General features: G+C 38.4%; 1 protein-coding gene across 5 annotated transcripts in view; it reads right to left on the bottom strand.

Moving 5' to 3' along the window:
• CEP350 (centrosomal protein 350) overlaps nucleotides 1-23,154 on the bottom strand; it is a 155,946-nt gene extending 132,792 nt beyond the window's left edge. For 3 of the 5 annotated variants that reach the window (XM_032393213.1, XM_032393210.1, XM_032393211.1), the window contains exon 1: nucleotides 22,711-23,153. The gene's annotated coding sequence lies outside the window, so the exon portion shown is untranslated. Of the gene's footprint in view, nucleotides 1-22,710 lie in introns of all 5 variants that reach the window. The other 2 variants (XM_032393214.1, XM_032393212.1) reach the window with 1 other exon arrangement.
• Between the last annotated feature and the right edge of the window lie 1,297 nt (nucleotides 23,155-24,451).

Here is a 24,451-nt window from a genome sequence, read left to right as displayed (position 1 = left end):
ATAGAGAGAGCATGAGAGGGGGGAGGGTCAGAGGGAGAAGCAGACTCCCTGCTGAGCAGGGAGCCCGATGTGGGACTCGATCCCAGGACTCCAGGATCATGACCTGAGCTGAAGGCAGTCGCTTAACCAACTGAGCCACCCAGGCGCCCCTATATTCACCATTTAACAATGAGAACGAACTAATTACAACTACATGCTACAAACATGTTAAGTGAAGAACGCCAGAAACAAGTGTACATGCTGTATAATTCCATTTTATAAAGTATCAAACAGGCAAAAGTATCTTTGGTGTTAGAAGTGAGAATAGTGGTTACATACAGTTTGGGCAGGAGGGTGGTGACTGGAATTGGAGCAAGGAAGGGTTTTTGAGGTACTGATAATATTGTTTATTCATATGGGTGCTGATTACATGAGTGTGTTCAGTGTATGAGACTTCCATCAAGCTGTACACTTACATGCTGTTTCAATGTACATTATACATCAATTAAAAGTATTTTCTGATAACATGCCTGGTTTAGGTTTATAATTACAGTTTTAATTCAGTTCTATAGTATGTCTAGTCTCATGAATGTCAGTTTTTCAATATTTTACTTTTCAAAATCCCAGGTTATCCCATACCTAGTAAGTATTATTAATAGAATCTATTAATCTAGGGTTCTTTAATATACAACGTACTGAACTGCCTTTGCAAACAGTGGTTGAAAAAAATTATTTTTATCACACGTGACAAAGGTCATATATTCATAATGTAAAGAACTCATCAAATTGATAAGAAAAACATGATGAACCTGGTAGGTAGATGAGCAAAGGACATGAAAAAATAATTCACACATGAAGAATAGAATAGAATAGAATCTAATTCTATTATAAATAGAATCTATTTAAGTAGAACAGTTCTTTATGTAAGAATATATATGTAAATATCACCATTTTCTATAAAAATAGAAAAATTGAGGAAAAAGTACACTGAAAAAAATCTCCTCATAGAAAGAAGAGAATCTAATCTGTCAAAACTCTTACTATCTTTAAAGTATAAATCTCAATCTGTAAAATGCCTTTTCTAACCACTTTAAGATGACTAAGTCAAATAGATTAAACTTATTCAAGATCATTTATTAGGAAATAATGAAACTACCTTCCCAGTTAAATGTTTTATAGGCAACATGACAACTTTATTCTATAGCCATATGGGAATTTTGGAATTATTGAACATTTGTGCATTCTTTTTTGCCTACTTAATCTGTCAAGAATTAAGAAAGGCAGACAAAAAACTACCATAACTACTTTTTGTCTCCTTCTCTTATTTCTATAAACTAATGTTTATATAGTTTGATAGGATTATTTAGTACATAAAGGTTCATGGTTGTTATATTGTCATGTGGGTTTTATATTTCTTCAATAAAAAATAACCATCATTGTCCATAGAGAACTATGTTTTAGTATTCAGTTCTATTATGTATGCTATTAATAAAAAGCAAGTATTGCTTTATTCTATTATACCTGCCCTATCCTTTCAATTCTAAGCTTTCTGGGACACTATTTTAGATGCATCCTGTATACAGAAAATAGAACTTTTTTTTTTAAAGATTTTATTTATTTTTTTTATTGATTTTATTTATTTGACAGAGAGACACACAGAGAGGGAACACAAGCAGGAGCAGAGGGAGAGGGCGAAGCAGGCTTCCCACTGAGCAGGGAGCCTGATGCGGGGCTCAATCCCAGGACCCTGGGATCAGGACCTGAGCTGAAGGCAGACGCTTAACGACTGAGCCACCCAGGCGCCCCATAGTTAGAACTTTTTAATCCAATGTAATAATCTTTGTTAAGACTAAGAACAGGGAGGGGAGCCTAATTCTACTGGTGGAGACCTGTTAAAGCTTTTTGGGAGTAAATCCTTAAAGACACCATATTAATTAGGACATGCCTACTATATGTTTGGTATGAAGGAGAAAGAAGGGACAGAGACTATTACGCATCAGGAGCCCTAATGGCATCAGCATACCATGTTCATAAAAGTTAAGTATTCTGTTATCTAGTAATAGATTTGTCACAACCCTTCACTTCTACAATGGCAGATAGCCATGGTTTTCTTATGTTTCTAAGAGTTAGACTAGATCATCTCATTAAGTTGACATTTTTAAAAGTTATTTTATGAATTGTATTAGTTTAGCTAAAACCCATAATGTCAATAACTATGATTTCAGGAAAGGGTTAACAAATTTGTAAGAGCCTGTCAGACTGCTTTATTTTCTAAGACATTATCTGTGAAAGTCCAAATTTAAATGATTGTCAATCATCCACAAAGTAGACTTTCTTCTTTACTGTGTTTTAAGATACTACAGGGCGCCTGGGTGGCTCAGTCGGTTAAGAGTCTGCCTTTGGCTCAGGTCATGATCCCAGGGTCCTGGAATCAAGTCCTGCATCAGGCTCCCTGCTCCACAGGGAGTCTGCTTCTCCCTCTGCCCCTTACTATAGTTAAGGCATACCAAAAGGTCTAAGAAATAATAATACACACCTAGGTACTCATCTCTCAGTTTAAGAAATAAACTACTGAAATTTGGCTGAAGTCCCCTGTATACCTCTACTCATATCCATCTCCCCCCATCCAGAAGTAACATCCACTATCCTAAACTCAATGCTTATCATGTATGTCCTCCTTGGACTCTCAGCATTTTCCAAAATACAAATGGCAATCCTTCCTATTCAGCACAAAACAAATGATCTCAAAGTACCTTTGTCGTAATCACTGTGCTGTATACCTGAAGCTAATGTAACATTGTGTGGCAACTATATATACATATATATATAATGTTCCCCAAAAGATTTATTAAATCAAAGTGTGTATGAATATATTACAGATGTCAATCACTGTGTCTGCCCAACCATAGCCCCCTCTCTGAAGAACAAATATCCCCATTCCCATCCATAACCCCTCACCCCCGCTATAGCTGATTGAAGAACAGTGAAGAACTAACTCAAGAGTGGCCTATCCAGTCCCTGGCAAGAAGAGATCTAAGAATTTTAGAATGAAATGTTAAGCAACTGAGTCAATGAGCTGTGAGGAGTCAAGTCGAAAAATCATGATGAAAAGCAAGATGAAGATCAAAGAAAAACAAATGAGAGATCATGTAGTTTCCCGAAAAGGAAAAAGTGGCCTTGTTCTTAGCCATTTTCCAGTTCCCATAATACCACTACCTCACTTTCTGCCCCTGCATTCCTTGAGACCTCTCTGAAGTCTTACAACAAACTTCTTTTTATTTCTCTTTATTTAAGGGAAAACGGGAATCCTACAAAAAAAAGAGGATCCCATGAAATCATTCATTTCAAGCCTCTAACTCATAGAGAGGAAATAAGTTAAGAGAAATATATGTGAAATATATTTCAAATATACTATAGAAAAAAATGTGTTAAATACATTGTTTAAAAAAAGGGAAAGAAAATACAGAAAATTTCAATGACAATTTCTATGACAATTCTTTTGAGAGAGGGTTATCTCTGGTCACCAGAAACCATTTTTCTTTTTGATCCACTGAGAAAATCTCCCTTTATCCTTCAAATTCATTTTCTTATAAACAGTCCTTCAACTAAAAAGTCCATACTTTCTTTTCCTTTCTTCTTTTTTTTTTAGAGAGAGAGAGAAAGAGAGCATGAGCAGGGAAGGAGGGGCACAGGGGGGCAGAGTGAATCTCAAGCAGGCTCCACACTCGGCGTGGAGCCTGCGGGGCTTGATCTCACAACGCTGGGATCATGACCTGAGCCAAAATCAGGAGTCCGATGCTCAACCGACTGAGCCACCCAGGTGCCCCCAAAAGTCCGTATTTTCTAAAATCTAAAAATTCTTTTTCCTGATTTGTAAGTTTGTTTTTTATGAAGGTCTTAAAACTAAGTTTAAACATCATATACATATGAAACATTATATACATATAGGTACACATATATAATTATCTGTCCAGAAAATCTAGGAAATATACCTTTGTAGTAACACAATTTTCCAGTTGGGTATTATAACTCTATTACATTTGGGGTTTTAAGCTTTCATCTTGAAATACTCACTACTCTTGGGATCAGTAAAACATATCTGTCCTACCTTCTTTAACCTCTTGATTTTTTTTTTTCCTTAACTGATGGCTTCCCTACTTTGGTCCAATTCATCAATGGTAACATTTCCAAAGGTTCCATTCTTAGGCCTCTTCTTTCCTAGCTCCTTCTTCCCAGGCAATCTCACACACTTTCATGGTTTCAAACCACTTCCTAAATGTCATCCTATTTCCGTCCTAGGTCTTTCTCTGAACTCTGGACCCAAGTTTTCAGTCTATTAGATTGTCCAGCTCCAAATCCCACTGGCACTTCAAATTTATCAAGTTCAGAACCAAACTCATTATTGTCTATCTTCAAAATTGTTCCTTCTTTTTCTCTTAGCAAATGGGGTTGCCATGCATCCAGTTTATCTTTGACATTTCTGCCTCTCTCTCACCACCATTTACTGAGTTACCAAGTCAATACTATCTTTAAGATGTTTCTCTCATAAAATAGGCCTCCATAAAGCTGTTGAAAAAAATTTTTCAAGATATTTCTAATTTCTCTCTCTCTCTTCCCCTTACCTCTGTTCAGAGTATTATCTTTAGCCTAAATTGTGGTAAAAGCTTCCTAAATTATTCTGTTCCTAATCTATTCTCCATACTGCAACCACAATTATCTTTCAGCAAACAGAACCTAGCAATTCTGTTTTTATAGCTCCTCAATGACTATCACCTATGGGATAAAATTCCAAATTCCTTAGCATGATGGAACTTGGGATCCTCCACAACCTTAATTTAGTCTTAACCCCCTTGCTATCTTCACTGTATACCAGTTGTTCTTTGTCAAAAAGCCATAGTTAGAGTGCATTCCCTAAACATGCAGAAATTTTCATTACCTCTGTATCTTCTTTTCCTAAATTTTCTCTGGCAGTTAATAACCTTCAAGTCCAAATGTTAATGCCATTTACTATAAATCTTTCCCCAACTGTTCCTTAACAGAATTACTACTTCATCTGTTTCCTCAACAGCACTGTTAATTTTTTTTTTTTTAAGACCTTATTTATTTATTTGTCAGAGAGACAGAGAGCACAAGCAGAAGGAGCGGCAGGCAGAGGGAGAAGCAGGCTCCCCACCAAGCAAGGAGCCCGATGTGGGGCTCAATCCCAGGACCCCGGGATCATGACCTGAGCTGAAGGCAGACGCTTAACCGACTAAGCCACCCAGGCGTCCCACACTCTGTTAACTTTTTAGAGCCCTATCATTAGACACACACACACACACACACACACACACACACACACACACACCATTCATTCATTCAATGAATATTCCTTGAGCACTTAATGCTCACAATGCAGTGACACACATAAACAAATAGTATATAATGTGGTAAAGTTATAAAGTTACAAATAGCACATGTGTATCAGTCTCTCCACAAGGTTGTATGGTCCTTAAGGACTACGTCTTATTTACCCTCCCATCAACAGAGACCTTCCATGAACAGAAAAACAAACAGCAATGTTGAAAGCTGTTATGATCTCAACTTAGAAAATAATAGAGGAATCAAAGGCAAGGTTGCCAGTGAAAGGACAAACAGGGAAGAGAGCGGGGTAAATCAACAGAAGTAACAAGAAACATGATCACAGCAGCAGAAGAGATGGTTTAAAAAGCCAGGTTGGAAAACTACCCATAAGAAAGGAAAAGGAGGGCATCTGGGTAGCTCAGTCGGTTGAGCATCTGCCTTTGGCTCAGGTCATGACCCAGGCTCCCTACTCAGCAGGGAGTCTGCTTCTCCCTCTCACTCTGCCCTTCCCCCTGCTCATGGGCACCCACATGCTTTCTCTCTCTCAAGTCTGAGCGTGCATGCTCTCTCTCAAATAAATAAAATCATTTTTAAAAAAAGAAAGGAAAAAGAACACAATTAACAATCATCACTAGGCGAGTAAGCTAGGAAAAAAAAGAAATGTAAAACAAGGGAATGAAATTCATATACTATTTTGCAAGTAGTCTGTAAGATTATATAGTAAAAGAAACAAGCCACACCCAAAAAGCATAATTGACCTTGCTGATAATAACAGTGTAAAGAAGAGGGCTACAGGTGACTATATAATAAATATATGATACCATGGAAACAATGGGAGTCATTTGATAAAAGCATATCATCATTAATGTGCAATGAATAGATGACTGGAGCAAAAGATAATGCTTTTGATTTGCCTATATAACCAAGTAAAAGCCTTACTATGATTAGGCAAAAAAAAAAAAAAAAAAAAAAGTACAAGAATTATGTATAAACTGTATTGGAAGTTCATTTATTCACTCTGGACATGAACAAAGTAATGAGCAGTTAAAGTGGAGCAGTAAAACATTACCATCTAGAGCCCATGAACAGCAGAAACTACTCAGAAAGGGAAGACATTTCTCCCAGTTACTCACCCAGAGCAAAGATGAACTACTAGACCCATGGCTGCAACCTCATATAAAGTCTTAGTGTTTCTTAGAGGGGAATGGAGTAGCCCCATCTAAACAGATTCTTTGTGGGAATTAACAGAGAGGTACCATTAACTACCAGGCTACAATTTGACAAATACATCTACCTTGTTAAGAATACTTTGTTAGCAATCAAGTTCCCCGATTCTGGAAGTATGGTGATACTGCTGAGTGCCATCCTCAACAGACCTGAACTCTGACTGACAATGAAACCTAGTGACAAAGATTCCAAGATGCCAAGAGTCTCTAATTGACAGTAAGAAGCCAGAATCCTAACACAAAAATTGAATTAAATGGAATTAGAAATCTAGGCACACTGTCCTAGATCATATTCGATTAATTCAATCAGTAAATAATGTATCCTTTCTCCTAAAACCCATACCATACCATTCCTTCTTCTAAAATCCTACAAGCTAAAGTGAGCTAAAAGGGGAAAGTGGGTTTCCTAATACTTTTCTCTATTATCATCTCTGGTTCTTTCATTCACTAGTACAGTTTTACTTAAGAAAATCTGCTTAAAATTAGAGAAATTCTCTAAAATTCATTCACTAAAAAACAAATCTATTATATTCTCTTCAAATACTAGGATATTTTTCCTCTTCTTCCCCATTTACCTCCCATTTTCTTCTACATTTTTCCCTCTCACTCCTTTTGTTTTCCATATTATTCTCTTATCTGACTTCCTCACCTCCCTTTCTCACCTTTAGTTTCCCTATTTTTATCTCTATTTCATATTTATACCAAACGTGCTTATGATTAATTTTTCTAATTCTAAAAAAAGGTACGAATAAACCTGCAACATAAAAATTCTCTGGAAACTCAAAAAGACCCTTACTACAATGAATGAGATATACAACACACACACACACACACACACACACACACCCCACACACACACAAGACACACAACACACAAATACACATTTATTTAAACATATTCTGATAATATGCTTGGCTTCTTTTTAAAAAATGTGGGCACATGATGTGAACTAGTATTAAGGATAACATACAAAATATTAGTCTTAACATGCCAGTATAACATGTACCTTTACTCAAAATGTACCTTTACTCATAAAGTCATCATCGCTGCTATTTAATCCATAGCAAATAGGGACACACAGAAAACATACTTCGTATTTAAATGGATTTTAAATACAGTATTTTAAAATCATTACTCCCTCTACTTATCCTCTATAGCCAGTCTTTAAGCCTATAAAGATAATTATTTCCCAAATAACCCACACGTACATTGTCAATCATTCCCACTGCAAGTGAATTTCAGAGCAGCTACTTACTGCCCTCCTCTAAGCAGCTAGAGTTCTTGTCTCCGAGCCGGCTTTCTCAAGCAGCTCTAGGAGAAGAATCACCTGGATAACATTAAAAACTGAGATGGTGACGCTCCACCCGCAAGAGATTCTGAATCAGTGAGTCTGAGGAAAGGCCAAAAACCTGTATTTTTAAAGGTCTACAGGGATCCCAATACACGCTCAGCTTTGAGAACTATAGCTCTAGAGATTATTTTCAATTCTACTCTTTGAAGCCCAAAGCTTCTAAAAAACACATAAAGATGAGCATCAGTGGAGAAAACTAATCCTATTCCCCAACTACCTGAGACCATTTCTCTTCTGAAGTTCCAGAACACTTGAAAGCAAAAAAAAACCTTTAAACCAGAAGCTAAAGCTACAGACCTCAATGCGGGGGGGGGGGGGGGGGGGGGGGGGGGCGTGACCATGAAGGCAGTTAATAGTTAATCATCATACCTACCATTTTCTGTGTTCCTTATATGTGGGCCAAGGACTGTATTGCTTTCCACATCTTATTTTCAGTCTCCGTTACAACCCACAAACCTCTTCCTTGTTTGCCTTTTACTCTTCCCCTTAACCTAAAGCTCTGTTGAATGCAACTGGAAATCTTTATCCTTTTCTGTCCCCCTTTCCTTATATATTGAGGCCACAGGGTAGGAGAAAAGTGCACAACACACCACCCCCCACCCTTTCCCCTATGCGTTAAAATCCCTTATTTACCCTTCCCCCCCGCCCCCATTTCTTCCCACTCCTTTTCTGGCAAAAAAAAGAGGCTTTTCCTCTCTGTGACCCTAACAACATACGGCACAGAGAAAATTGCCCCCATCTGCACTTGGCTCTGCTCTCGGTTTCTCTTGTCCTCTTCTGCTCTTTTCCTGGTGCTCTTTTTCTCAGTGGGGTGTGTGTAACAGAACAGCCATGGGCTTTGGGGAACCTTTAACATTTTTTTTTCTTTTTTGTTTATAAAAACACTAAACATTCAATTCCAGAGAACCAAAAACTCCACCTCCCACCGAACACTATTAAGGGACATATCTTCTGCTCCATACCTTTTTCTGTTTTTCTTTCTCTCTTGTTAATGCTTAAAAAAAAAAGAAAAAAAAGAGTTTTTTATATAAGCTTTTTAAAGTGTGAAAAAGAACTATTTATGTATCTATTTTACTGATGAAGAAACAGTATCAGACTATGGAAACAGTCCAAGGTCATTCAGTGACAGATCTGGAAATTAAATCTAGATATCTCTCTCTCTCTCTCAAACCTCTGAAAGCCTCTAACAGGCATTCACATAATGCCTCTCTGAATATTCCAACTCAGCCACTATTGATAACATTATCCCCTATCCTCTCTCATAATTTCATCACAAGGCACTTGGCTTTCTCACCTCAATTCTATCCTCTTTAGAACCTCTGTTCCATTAAGTTCAAGGCACGTTAACTTCTTTAGAGAATGCTCATTTAACCCACACATCTTGACCATTCTCAAACTCACAGGAAAGGACAGGACTTCCTCACATTTGTCTACAGATGAAGCATTTTATTCCACCCTCCATTCTAAACAGGGCAGGTACGATGTTTCAGCAACCTCCTTGGTGTTGCATCAGACTGTTCTTCCTCACTCATGAAAAACCTTTTCCTCAATCTGACCCATGCCATCCACTCTAACAAATATCTGCTGAGTGCCATGCATTAGTGGGAATGAAAAGTACTAAGTACTGGGGATACAGCAGTGAAAAGAAACATGGCCCCCACACTAAAGTAATCTACAGGTTTACTCAGAAGGTTGATATTCAACAACTATTACAAATGGGATGAAAATAACCAAGGGGAAAAAAAAGGAAAATGCCATAGAAGCATGTAACAGAAGGAAATTCATCTAATCTGGGTAGTGGAGAGGAAAGTGTCATTAAATCTAAGACCTAAAGGATGAATACAGGTGGGCAAGAAAGAGCTTTCCAGGCAGTAGGAACAATATTTAGAATGGCCCTGAGACAAAAAAGATGCGACACAGTTTAAAAAACCAAAAAGTCCCATGTGTTGGAAAAGAAAAATGTCAAGAGATGAAGCTGGAGAAGGAAAGGAACAAGATCATGTAGGGTTTCCAACATGATTTGTTTTTAAAGGATCAATTATTGGCCACTCCTCTCTTATGACCCCAGTTTTGAGAAACCAATAACACAGAATCTCTATCAGTCTATTGCATTTTGTCTCCTTACTATACTGCAAAGCTTCTTAAATTTCAGAAAACTTAAGAATACTTTTTTTTTTTTAATTAGAGAAAGGGTGGAGTAGCAGGAGAGGGAGAGAGAGAATCCCAAGCAGGCTCATGCCCAGCGCAGATCCCGACACAGGGCTCGATCTCACAACCCTGAAATCATGACCTGAGTTGAAATCAAGAGTCGGACACTTAATTGACTGAGCCACCCAGACACCCCAAACTTAAGAATACTTTTATTACTCATTTAAGTGACTCAAGAGTTTCATTCTAATGTCCATTTTACAGTAAGTGAGTTTAACTGGCATCTTGCAGAGAAACAGGCTGTTTCATGCAAAAGTCAGAAGCATAAATGAACAATGCTCCTTTGTTCAGACTAAAGTCAAATATCACGAGGACTAAAAAAGAAACTATATTTGACATGGTTCTACTTACATCACGTAAAATATGAAAAGCTCAAACAATAATCAACTTCCAAAAGTTAGCTAAGGAACACTGTAACTTGCCAAAAGAAAACAGAAATAGGGGCGCCTGGGTGGCTCAGTCAGTTAAGCGGCTGCCTTCGGCTCAGGTCATGATCCCAGAGTCCTGGGATCGAGCCCCACGTCAGGCTCCCTGCTCAGTGGAGAGCCTGCTTCTCCCTCTCCCTCTGCCTGCCTCTCTGCCTACTTGTGCTCTCTGTCAAATAAATAAAATCTTAAAAAAGAAAAAGAAAGAAAACAAATAGAATTTCACTAAAGCTATAAAAACAATATAAAAGAATCTGGTTAAGATTAAACATATAAAAGGCAGAAGCACCTTATATCAAACAAGTATGCAACTTTAAAAAAACTACTTACTTGAGCAAACAAGAAGTCCACACTTCAAAGTATCACCCAAATACTCACTTCATAAGGGAAGCACAAAGGCTCAGAGAAAACTAACAATAGTCAAGAAATTTAAAAGAATTACAGTTACCATTTAACTTCTCCACTTATCATGCAGGCTAAGAGTTCATAAAGAGGGAGAATGGGAAAACAACACAAAAAGTAACTTTTAGAGGAAAGGAGCCATATGAATACTTCATCTGTTTGAAGATCTCCCCATCTCCAAGTTCTTTCAAGAAACTTCAACCATCAATTACATTTTCCCTCATGTGTATGTCTGGCCTCCTCCTCTCACCAAGATTCTCCAATCAGCATTTATACTTAAACTTCTTACTTAAAACAACACCGAAGTCCCACAACCCAGCACCCTCCTCCACTACTGCTCTCTTTTTCCTTTATAAACTTCTCAAAGAAGTTGACTAAATACACTCAGTCTCCATTTAGAGATACTTTTCACTCACTCTTCAAGCAATTCCAATGTGGCTGGCATCCCCATTTCTCCACAACAGCTCTCACTAAAATCACCAAAGATCTCTTCATCTCTAAATCTAATGGGCAGGGGTGCCTGGGTGGCTCAGTCATTAAGCATCTGCCTTTGGCTCCGGTCATGATCCCAGGGTCCTGGGATCGAGCCCCGCATCGGGCTCCCCTCTCAGCGGGAAGCCTGCGTCTCCCTCTTCCACTCCCCCTGCTTATGTTCCCTCTCGCTGTGTCTCTCTCTGTCAAATAAATAAATAAAATCTTTAAAAATAAATAAATAAATCTAATGGGCATTTTCATTTTCTCCCCCCCAACACAGGGCTTGAACTCATGACCATGAGATCAAGACCTGAGCTGAGATCAAGAGGCAGATGCTTAACCGACTGAGCCACCCGGGCACCCCTAGGCATTTTCAAATAAAAAGTCCTCATCTTGCTTGGCCTCTTGGCAGCATTCATCACAGTTAACTACTCTCTTGAAACACTCATTTCCTTGGCTTCCATACACTACACTCTGGTTTTCCATCTTCTCTCTAGTTCTCTTTCTTAGTCTCCTCTGCTAGCTAGTCCTTTTCTCTAAAATCTAGAGAGTCAAGCAGGTTTGACCATGGGCTCTTTTCTAACACTATACTCTGGGTGACATAACCATGCCCAAGGCTTCAAATACCATGTATATGCCAATGACTGCCAAACTCTGGCCCAGATCTTATCTCTGATATGCTAACCCACATATCAAACCTCTTATTCAGAAACCTCAAAGGCACATCTTACTCAACATCTCCAAAAGCCAACTTATGATTATTCCCAAAAACCAAGCTTAAGGTATTCAAGGTATTCTCAGTCCAGATGTAAAAGCCAGAAATATCCACAAGAGGTGATTATTACTACATGACCTCTAAGGTCCTATTCTACTCTAAATTTATAATCTTTATCACCAGTTTCAACCATGGTCCAGGGATCTCTGAGGGTCCACCTTTCAGGGGGAGTCTTTGAAATCAAAACTATTTCCATAATAACATTAAGACATTATTCCTCTTTTTCACTTTCATTCTGAGTATGTACAGTGCAGGCTCCCAAAGGCTACATGATATATGATATCACAACAGACTGAATGCAGAAGGAGATAGGAGAATCCAGATGTCTTCTATTAAGCTAGACATTAAGAAAAAAATTGAAAAATGTCCAAGAATGTCACTCCTTTCACTAAATGTTTCTGTTTTGGAAAAATAGTCACTTTTCATTTAAAAAATGTTACCTGTTTATTTTAATATGGATTTGTTATTTTAAATAAATTAATAAGTATATTTAAAACTTCCATATCATGCATCTTTTCCAACCACAATGCTAGGAAACTAGAAATCAACCACAAGAAAAAATATGGAAAAAAACACAAATACATGGAGGTTAAATAACATGCTACTAAAAAATAAATGATCAACCAAGAAATCAAAGAGGAAATCAAAAAATACATAGAGACAAATGAAAATGAAAACACAACTGTCCAAAATCTTTGGGATGCAGCAAAAGGTGTTCTAAGAAGGAAGTTGATAGCAACACAGGCCTACTGCAAGAAGCAGAAAAATTCCAAATAAACAACCTAACCTGACACCTAAAAGAGATACAAAAAAAAAAAGAAAAAAAACCCAAAATCAATAGAATGAAGGAAACAGAAAAGGATAAAGCAGAAATAAACGAAATAGAAACTAAAAAAAAACAACACAACAATCAATAAAGCCAGGAGCTCTGGTTCTTCGAAAAGATCAACAAAACTAATAAACCTTTAGCCAGACTCGTTAAAAAAAGAAAAAGAAAGAAGAGAGAGGACTCAAATAAAATCACAAATGAAAGAGGAGAAATACCAACCAACCCTAGAATTATAAAGGATTATAAGAGAATATTATGAAAAATTATACACCAACAAATCGGGCAACCTAGAAGAAATAAATTCCTAGAACCATATAACTTCCCAAAAATGAATCAGGAAGAAACAAAAAATTTGAGTAGATCCATTATCAGCAATGAAATTAAATCAGTAATAAATAAAACTCCCAACAAACAAAGTCCAGGACCACATGGCTTCACAGGTGAATTCTACTAAACATTTAAAGAAGAGTTAATACCTATTCTTTTCAACTATTCCAAAAAATAAAAGAGGAAGGAAAGCTTCCAAATTCATTCTATGAGGCTACCATTGCCTTGATACCAAAACCAGATAAAGACACTACAAAAAAAAAAAAAGAGAGAGAGAGAGAGAGAGTGAGAGAGAGAACTACAGGTCAAAATCTCTGATGAACACAGATGCAAATCCTCAACAAAATATTGGCAAACTGAATCCAACAATACATTAAAAAAATCATTCACCACAACCAAGCAGGATTTATTTCTGGGATGCAAGGGTGGTTTCAATATTCACAAATCAATCAATGTGATACATCATATCAACAAGAGAAAGGATAAAAACCATATGATTACTTCAAGAGATGCAGAAAAAGCATCTGACAAAGTACAACATCCATTCATGATAAAAACCCTCAATAAAGTAGAATGTCCATAACTACCCAAAGCAATCTACAGATTTAATGCAATCTCTATCAAAATACCAACAGCATTTTCACAGAACGAGAACAAATAATCCTAAAATTTGTATGGAACCACAAAAAACCCCAAATAGCCAAAGCAATCTTGAAATAACTAAACTAGAGGTATCACAATCCCAGATTTCAAGATATATTAGAGAGCTGTAGTAATCAAAACAGTATGGTACTGGCACAAAAACAGACACATAAATCAAAAGAACAGACTAGAAAACCCTGAAATAAACCCACAAATGGTCAATTAATCTTCAACAATAATACACAATGGGAAAAAGACAGTCTTCAAAAAATGATGTTGGTGAAACTAGACAGCTACATGCAAAAGAATAAAACTGGACTCTCTTACACCATACACAAAAATAAAAACTCAGAATGGATTAAGGACCTAAACATGAGATCTGAAACCATAAAAATCCTAGAAGAGAGCACAAGCAGTAATCAGCTGTAGCAACATTTTACTAGGTCTTCTGAGGCAAGAGAAACAAAAGCAAAATATTGGGACTACACCAAAATAAAAAGCTTCCGCACAGCTAAGGAAACAACCATCAAAACTAAAAGACAACTTAACTGAATGGGAGAAGATAGATGCAAGCGACATATCCCAAAAAAAAGGGTTAGTATCCAAAATATAGAAAGAACTTATACAACTCAAGACACACACAAAAACAAATAATTAAAAAATGGGCAGAAGAGGAGGGGCACCTGGGTGGCTCAGTCAGTTAAGCATCTGCCTTCAGCTCAGGTCATGATCCCAGGGTTCTAGATGAGCAGGGAGCCTGCTTCTCCCTTTCCTCCCTACTCATACTCTCTGTCACTTTCTCTGCCTAATAAATAAAATCTTTAAAATATATATATATATATATTTTAAAAATTGGGCAAAAGAGGGGACTCCTGGGTGACTCAGTCCACTGAGTGTTCAACTCTTGATTTCAGCTCGGGTCATGATCCCAGGGTTGTGAGATCGAGCCCCACGTTGGGCTCATGCTGCGTGTGGAGCCTGCTTAAAATTCTCTTTCTCCCTACCCCTCCCCCCATTCCTCCCTCTCTAGAAAAAAATAATAAAATTGAAATTAAAAATGGGCAGAAGATATGAGCCAGACATTTGTACAAAGAAGACACACAGATGGCCAAGAGACACATGAAAAGATGCTCAACATCACTCACCATCAGGAAAATGCAAATCAAAACAATGAGAGATCACCTTACACTTGTGAGAATGGTGAAAATCAAAAACACAAGAAAAAGTGTTGGCATGGATGTGGAGAAAAAAGAGCCCTCATTTTACTGTTGGTGGTAATGCAAACTGGTGTAGCCACAGAAAAGTTGGAGGGTCCTCCGAAAATTAAAAATAGAGCTACGGGGCGCCTGAGTGGCTGAGTCGGTTAAGCCTCTGCCTTTAGCTCAGGTCATGATCCCAGGGTCCTGGGATGGAGCCCCGTATCGGGCTCTCTGCTCAGCGGGGAGCCTGCTTCTCCCTCTCCCTCTATCTACTTACTGCTCTGCCTACTTGTGCTCTGTCAAATAAATAAATAAATCTTTAAAAAAAAAAATAGAGCTACCATATGATCCATCCAGTAATTCCACTGCTGGGTATTTACCCAAAGAATACAAAAACACTAATCTGAAAAGATATATGCACCCCTATGTTTATAGCAGCATTATTTACAATCACCAAAATATGGAAGCAGACCAAGTGTCCACTGATAGATGAATGGATGAAGATGTGTGTGTGTGTGTGTGTGTGTGTGTGTGTGTGTGTGTGATGGACTATTAGTCAGCCATGAAAAAAATGAAATCTTGCTATTTGCAACAACATGGATGTATCTAGAGCGTATAATGAATGCTAAGTGAAACAAGTCAGAGAAAGACAAGTATCATATGATTTCACTCACTGCGTGGAATTTAAGAAACAAAACAAACGAACAAAGAGAAAAGAGACAAACCAAAAAACAGACTCTTAACTATGGAGAACAAATGGATGGGTGAAATAGGTGAAGGGGATTAAGAGTACACTCATCATGATGAACACTGAGTAATGTATAGAATTGCTGTATCACTGTATCATACACTTGATATTAATATAACACTGTATGTTAACTATACTGGAATTAAAATTTTAAAAAACTAATATATACTTTTAAAACTTCTAACATAGTAAATATCAATAGATAGAACCCATGTAAACAAAAGCTCTAAGTTTTTAATAACTCAAGCGTATGAAGTGGTCTGGACACCAGAAAGTTTGAGAAATGCTGATCTATACTTATGGTACATATACAAATAAGATACAAGATGACATTCTTTGAAATACCCAATTCTCAAGTATCTTCTAGCTGCAAATTTTCCCTTTACATTTATTGATAGGGCTCTCATTCAGTCACACAGATTTGGCTCAATTATTTTTTTTAAAGATTCTATTTATTTATTTGACAGAGAGAGACACAGCAAGAGAAGGAACACAAGCAAGGGGAGTGGGAGAGGGAGAAGCAGGCTCCCCGCCGAGCAGGGAGCCCAATTCGGGGCTCGATCCCAGGACCCTGGGATCATGACCTGAGTGGAAGGCAGAGGCTTAACGACTGAGCCACCCAGGTGCACCTTGGCTCAATTATTTATTGGGCTCTTATTATGTGCCCGGCCCTGGGGATAGAGATGAAAGAAATTACTTTGTTTTGGCTCTCATGGTACCTTTGCTACATTTCCGTTCTCTCACCTCTATCAGATCCTATGTAACAACCACGGCTGCCTGAAAGAATGAGAAAAGACAACCCTGCAATAGTCATACTATCTCGTCTAAATATAAAATGGACAAATTTAGTAGGGACCAGCTAGGAAAAAAGAGAAAACATTCTAGCTCTAGGTCAGACCTATTACACTGTTCCAAGTAAATTCTCAGAATAACCAATACTCGCATAATATAGTATAATACACAAATACAAATGACCTGAGAATTTAGCCTCACCTCTCTCTACATTTAAAATACAAAAACCCCAACAACTACTTTTACAAATATAAGGCTGATCTACTGTAATCTAGGAAATCCAGAAGAAAACTATGTAACATTTGGTACCAGTTTGGCCTTTGCAACGTAAATGGCAGGGTGAGGCTCACAAACAACGTCCTATCCCCCACTGACAGATGAGCGATACTTGAATACAGGTGCACCTCCTCTTTTACTTAAGGAAAAGTAAGGACAATGAACAAGACCAGGAACAAGGGGGGGGGGGGGTCCTAGAAATATGAGCCTATACTTTGCTCACCCACCATCTAGTTATCCTGAATGCTTACTCTTCCAAATTAATTTCAAGGAATATATGTCTATAAAAATGTCTCATGGTTCACATGTCAGGATTATTTTTTGCCCTAAAGTATAAAATTCATTTATATATAGGTATATACATATATATGTATATTATATCCCTATGAAAAAATATATTTCTTACTGTGAGTGTCCTAGTCAAAAGAGTTGGAGAGGTTGCCAAGCCTTTTCAGTTCACAGAACTCTCAGTGTCTCAGTAATTTTCCCATGGTGCCCCTAGGCACCAAAAAATACCTACCAGTTCCATTTATTAGATCCATACAATCTAATAAGTATTTGTGTCCTAACAACTTAGTAGCAGTTTGAAAAAATACATATAAATTGAAAGAAATGTTTTATTACTATACAACCACAATTACTTATTAATGGGATGTATGCACCAGCTATACATTACACAACTTCTCAAACCTTAAAATCACTTTGGACACTGCCACTTTCATTTACCATTCACACTGATTTTTGCACAGTACTTGCTTTTTATTACAGCAGCCCCCCCAAACCCAGCTTTTTGAAGACATCCTGTCATCCAAAGGAATGTAGCACAATCTCACAGACACTACCTCAAACTAATAGTTGAACAGTGTCCCACAGACGTCAAATATCACACAGATATCCCACAGCTGTCAAATATTACTGTGTTTCCCTCGAAAATTTTTAAATATTCCACAGTACCTGTGTGAGTTCACTACAGTGCTCTAAGGCACCTCATGGCACAATCTGGGAATACTGGGTTTAAGAAACACTGATCTAGCCTATGTACTTAATTTGTAAATTAAGAAATGACACTTAAGGTCACAAAGCTAGTAAAAAATAAGCACACTTCTCTGAAACAAGTAATACATTATATGTTAAAAAAAAATAAAAGAAGAAGAAGAAGATAGCAGGAGGGGAAGAATGAAGGGAGGGAAATCGGAGGGGGAGACGAACCATAAGAGACTATGGACTCTGAAAAACAAACTGAGGGTTCTAGAGGGAAGGGGGGTGCGAGGATGGGTTAGCCTGGTGATGGGTATTAAAGAGGGCACGTTCTGCATGGAGCACTGGGTGTTATACGCAAATAATGAATCATGGAACACTACATCAAAAACTAATGATGTAATGTATGGTGATTAACATAATAAAAAAAAGAAAATAAGTACACTTATAAGTTTAGCCTTCCATCAACAAAAGTTTTAAAAGAGAATCTCATTGTGATATCATGTTGATGAAATCTACAGATCTCTGAAAAACAACTACATTCAAAAATACATTTATATGACTGTTTAATAGAAGAAACTCTGTTTCTATGTTTTCTTTTTTAGAAAAAAATGTTTCAAAAATTGTAAAAGTGGGACTTAAAATAAACAAAAGTGTCTAAAGTAAAAAAAAGGAAAGTCATCCACTCCCCCAGGGATAACACAGCTAATAGTTTAATATCTATCCTTACAGACTCTTTCCTATGCACATACAAAATCATAATAAAATCAAACTGAATTTCTTTGCTCACGTGTTTGTTTTTTCAAAACCAAATCATATCCCACAGTGTTATGCAACTTATTTTTCTCACTCAATATTATATCATGAACGTTCTTCCATGTCAGTACATAACAGTAATTGCAAACACTTAAACTTGGTGCTTACTATGCTTACTTATGGCTTAAATAGCAACTCATTTAATTCTCACAACAGCCCTGTCAGGTGAGAACTATAGTTATATCCACTTTATAGATGAGTTTAAGTAATTTGCTAATGGCCATATCTAATAAATGATGCAGTTGGGATTTGAACCCAGAAAGTTAGTTGCATGGTCCCTGCGCTCAGTGATACACTCAGGTGCTTCTCATGAAGTAAAGAAAGCTATCCCTCAACCTGTTAACAAATGCATAGTACTTCACAGCATAAATATACTATAATTTCAACTACTCCCCTACCAATGGGACATTTAGAATATTTTTTATTTATAAATACTACTAGCATTTACTTATAATAATGTTCAAATGAACATCCTTACAGATTTGCTCTTGTGCTTTGTGTTAAAATTTCTGTAAGATAAACTCCTAAAAATGAAATGACTCTATCAAATATGTGCACTTTTAATTTTGATAAGTAACACCAAATTCCCTTCCAGGATATTGTCCTAGTTGTACCAATTTATAGTCCCAACGACAGAGGGGAGGGTTGAGGTTCATTTTTAAGTTAACAAATATTTTTGATTCATGGAGAGGTCTATTTTGAATTTTCACTCTAATGTAGAATGAATACATTGCCCAGTTGGTCACAATCATGGTCTGATTTGATAATTATCTGACATTAAACAAGTGAAGACTTAGCAGCTGTATAGTGAATTCCTCATCCAGTTATGAAACCACTTAAGGTGAGATATTTCCCCTATATGATACTGTTCACTTACGTGTAAAATGCGGGAATTGGACTAGCTGGCCTTTAAGATTTAAAACTCCCAATGCTGTAATTAAGAAGTGACTTAAAGTTATTAAGAGCCTATAATTATAGTACTAATTAGGTTAGGGTCTTAAACCTTCTATTTTCTTTAAATTATAATAACTATTGCCAGAACACCCAGGCAAATCATTAAAATATCCAATAAAGTTTTCAGGATCCACCTGTGGCTTATTCTCAGTGGCTTTTTAATCCCAGGCTGTCATTCCCTGCTACCTAGCAAACTTGAACATATCTCTAGAGTATATTCTTAATAAGAGTTGATGTGTGCCTAGGAACATGAACCAGTGTTTTGTTTTGTTTTCTAAATATTATGCCAAGACCACTCTTTAGTCAATTTATTCAACTAATATTTATTGATTAGTTTACTATATGCTAGCCACTGGGCACACAATAGTTAACAGAAGATCTCTGCCATCATGGAACTTACAGACTAAATGAGAAAGGCAAATAACCAACCAAAATAATCACTAGTATATGTAAAGTTATACCTGTGATAATAATAAACAAAAAGCTATTAGAGCAGGAAAAAAACACTATTCAATCTTTTGGTTGTGTTTTTTGGACTATTTGCGACACTAGAAATGGTTTGACATGGGAAGAAAACGTCAATAAAGAAAATTATTTCACAACTTGTCCCACGCTGCAAAAAGAGCAATCACAAGTGTAGATGGCAAGTTAACTTTTTAAATCATCAGTTCTACAATAATATCACCAAGATGTTACTACTTTTCAGTTATGCTACCATGTGGCCCAAATACTGGTTTTTCATAACCAAGAGTATAAATGATTTGAATTACCAAACTTGACAGAACTATGAGTATGCAAACAAAATGAGAGATGACAACTACAATTTCTTAAGAACACTGTTCAAGCAAAAAGTATATACAGCCATAAAGCCATCCATTATAATGATTCATGATTTGCTCATAATAAACAAAAGTTACTGAAAGTACTGTTTTTAAAGAACGACAATCAGCATAAAGGAGTTAGTGTGGCATGTCAAAAGAAACAAAAATAGAATTTTTTTAGATTTTAAAAATACCAAGGTCCAGAAGTATCTATATTAATATTCAATTTAAAAATAAAACTAATTCTACAATGTTAACTAGACTTGTGGTGATCATTTCACAATACATACATATACAGAACATTACGTTGTACACCTGAAACTAATCTGTAAATTATACCTCTAAAAATAAACAATTCTAGAGCTGCAGAAATAAGAGCATCATTCATATAAATAAATGAACTTCCTTATGTGTCAATTTCCACAACTGCAAAACAAAAATATTTGCCAAACCTACCTCGCACTGCTATAAAGACTAAATAAAATAACGTATGTGGTGATACACCAAAAAATGATGTCAATTATTTTAAACAGCTGCTCCTTTTTTGCTGCCACTATAACATAGCAACTTAACAAATAAAATTGGTTAGACAGGGACTCCATCTCCTTTCTTCTGTCCATGATATGACAGAAGTGTTGTAAAATGGGCAAAAGACTGGCAATCAAAAGCATTAGGAAAAAATTCACAACTTCATAATTCATAAATTGATTTACCCCCACGGGTTGGTTGTTTAAGTAACACTCTTACATAATAATCTATCTCAAAAAATCAGAGAAATTACCTCACGTATGTATGAAATTGTTTAGTTATTAGACCTCACCATCATTACAAACACAGGTCCTGCTACTAGGAAAAAATGAGATACATGTACTTATCCACACATACAATGTATTTTAGCTTGATGTTTATTTTCTGATCAAAGCATCTTAAATTCAATGCAATCACGCTTCAATGCTTCAGATTTTATTACACTGAGTGGAGTTCGTCAATTTTGCACACCAAAACTAATTCACATTACACACCCATGGGTTTGAAGCAACTTCTACCATGGGTCTAACAACCAATCCCCCAAAGTCACAATCTCATGTTATTAGCTGCACACTGCCTTGTTTAAAAACAGTATTTTCAACTAAGAAATGTTTGAAGTGGAGAGCAGCTTTCAGTATTTTATCTTTGCTTTTACAAACCTTTTCAAGCTGTTGCTAGGTTGGCCTAAGATAGCCTTTTCTTTAAAACCTTTAATTACAAGACAGGAGGCATCGCTAACATGACAACATAACCATTAACGACTTTTCCAAATTCAAAACAAGGATCACCATCAAAACAAAAAAATCAAAACAATCAGGTGGAGTGCATGGATACCGATTACTACTGACAACCTGTCCTATATGAAGGACCTTTTCCTTTATGAAAGATTTGCTACTACACTAAAACCACATTAAAATCTTATATCTATGTTCAACTTCCTATCTGAAAACTAAATACCCAGCGAAATTCCAAACCGTATTTGTGACATTAGTTCAATATTATTTACCATGTTGGGCTACATTTAAAAAGAAGGCGGGGAAAAATACTGACAACTTTCAAAGCGTAAAGCTTTTTAAATCCCCCACTAAATTATTTGTGAATAAATCGGTAGACTACATTCAGCAGCTGCTAGACTGGAGCAGAAGATCAAAGTTTTCCCTATACTTGAGAATGTTTATCCTCACCAAAAAGGAACAGAAACCAGTCATCCTTGCCACTGGAGCCAGTGGCCCGGAATTTCCTAAAATATGCCTGATCTGCAAGTGAAGAAGGAGCACTTCTCCGGAGACCAAAGGCGAGATGTATCCTACATCTTTCGCAGACGAGAGGAGGGGCGGGTGGCGGGGAACGGGGGTGGGGGGGGAGCACCGACAGGTAAGGAAGGAAATCCGTCTTCGGCAGGCACCGATGGGACCTGAAATCCAGGTCTCAGGATGGCCCTCCCCGCAAAGGCTCAGAACCCAGGGAGGTTCCCCGAGGGGGACGCCAGGCAGGGCCAGGGCTCCCGGCGCCCCGCCCCGCCTCTCTCCCCGCCACCGGGGACCCGGGACCGCGGACAGAGGCAGCAGAGGCTAAGCGAGCGTCCGCGGTCCCAGCCACGTCCTCCCGCGGCTCACCTGAGAGTGTCGCCTCCGCCCTCGGCTCCCACGGTGCATCCCGCGGGGCCTGGCGGAGGGTGCAGTGATGCCGCACCGACCGGCCCCAGGGCTGCCGGGCCTGGCCTCCCCGCTCCGGGGACGCACCGGGTGCCCGCCTCGCACCGGCTCCCGGGATCCGCCGGGCTGCAGAGAAGGAAGGAGAGGCGGAAAGGCTGCCTCCCCTCCCCCACAGCAAGCCTCCCCCCGAGCTGCGGCTCTCTGCAGTTCCCTCTGGCGCAGGTCCGGCCCCGCTCCCCCGCCTGGGAGTCACTTCGGCAGCGGCGGCCCAGTCGCCATTACAGCCCAACAACTGACACGGAGGAGGAGCGGCGCCGGCGGCAGTGGCAGTGGCGGCCGCGCGAGGCAGGGCGGGAGCAGTCGGGGCCCAGGCAAGCCTCGCGATAACTGTCCCGAGACGGTTCCACAGGAATAAAACCTTCGGTTAGGGCCATGTTGAGTGTGGCTAAAGGTGAGAGCGAAATAAAACGAAGAAAGGACACTCGAAAACGCCATATTTAGTGTGGCTAGTTTGTGCCTTGCAGGACTCGGGAGGAGCCAGAGTAGATCCGCAGCGGAGACCTCCCCCCTTCCCCCCGCCCTCCTTCTTCGGACGCTAATTGGGCCTTCTTGCTGCGCATTTCGTCCCCGGCCAAAAAAAAAAAAGGGGGGGGGGGGTTGACCAGGGTGAACTCCAAAGTGGAAATTGCAGCTTCTCAGAGTTTACGATGTTTCACCAGTTGTCGTCCAAGTAAATCTTCTTTACCCCAGTCAGTTTCAGAGTAATTGCAGTTCTGTGGCTGCTGCAGTTACCCACTGCTGTCACTGTGGCGGTCTTATTCGCGAGAGTTGCAATTGTGTTCAGCATGCCGTCTAATGGCTAAAGATTCCAGAGCAAGTAAAACGGAGTTTCCTCCCGTTAGGTATAGGCATCGACAGAACAGTGCTTTGAGAAACTATCTGCGATCAACATATCTTCTAATATCTTTATCCTCTTTCCCCAGTCTCCGCATGGTGAATTCTGTCATGTGTCAGGACTGAGCTTAAATGACCTGTCTGCAAATAATGCCACCTTCCGCTAGGTGCTCACTTCACACAAGCTCTCTGCCCATAACTTTCCTCCCCCTTCTGAACTCAGATAGCTGTTTATCCAGAGACTGTTTCTCATCTTTAAGTATTTTGAAGACCCTTTCTTCTCTCTGTACCCCAGTAGGGCCTAGGTCAGTAACTAGGACATTATAGGTGCTCGATAACTGCTTGTTGAATAGATCTCATCAGGAGAAGCGGGAGACAGTAACTGCCCCCTCTTTGTAGGGCCTCTAGCTGTGCCTGAATAGGATGTAAGTGGATGTACAAAAATCCTGCACATATGTAAAATGTGTACTGTGTCTCTAGGAAGCTGTGCTGGAGGGAAGAACAGGAAATGTGGGTATCCCAATGGTGCCAGCGGTAGCAAGAAAAACAACATAAGGAAAGAGTTATTTAGTTGTTTTCCCCATCCATTCTATGTAAAGCAGTGGGATAGATGCTTTTCATATGTTATTTCGCTGAATTTATACAACCACCTTATTAAGTATTGTAAAACTTTTTTTAGAAGAGGAATTGGGTTGTGAAAAGCTAAGCAATTTGCCCAATATTATACCATCAGTAAAAGGCAAATATAGGATTGGAGGTCTCCTTTACTCTAAAGCTTATTTATACTTCTCTACCCCCATGCTGCCTC

This window comes from Phoca vitulina, unplaced genomic scaffold, assembly GCF_004348235.1.
Source record: "Phoca vitulina isolate PV1807 unplaced genomic scaffold, GSC_HSeal_1.0 scaffold71, whole genome shotgun sequence".
Classification (NCBI taxonomy): domain Eukaryota; kingdom Metazoa; phylum Chordata; class Mammalia; order Carnivora; family Phocidae; genus Phoca; species Phoca vitulina.
Note: the sequence above shows the minus strand (reverse complement) of the source record. Positions and strands in the feature narration are given on the sequence as shown.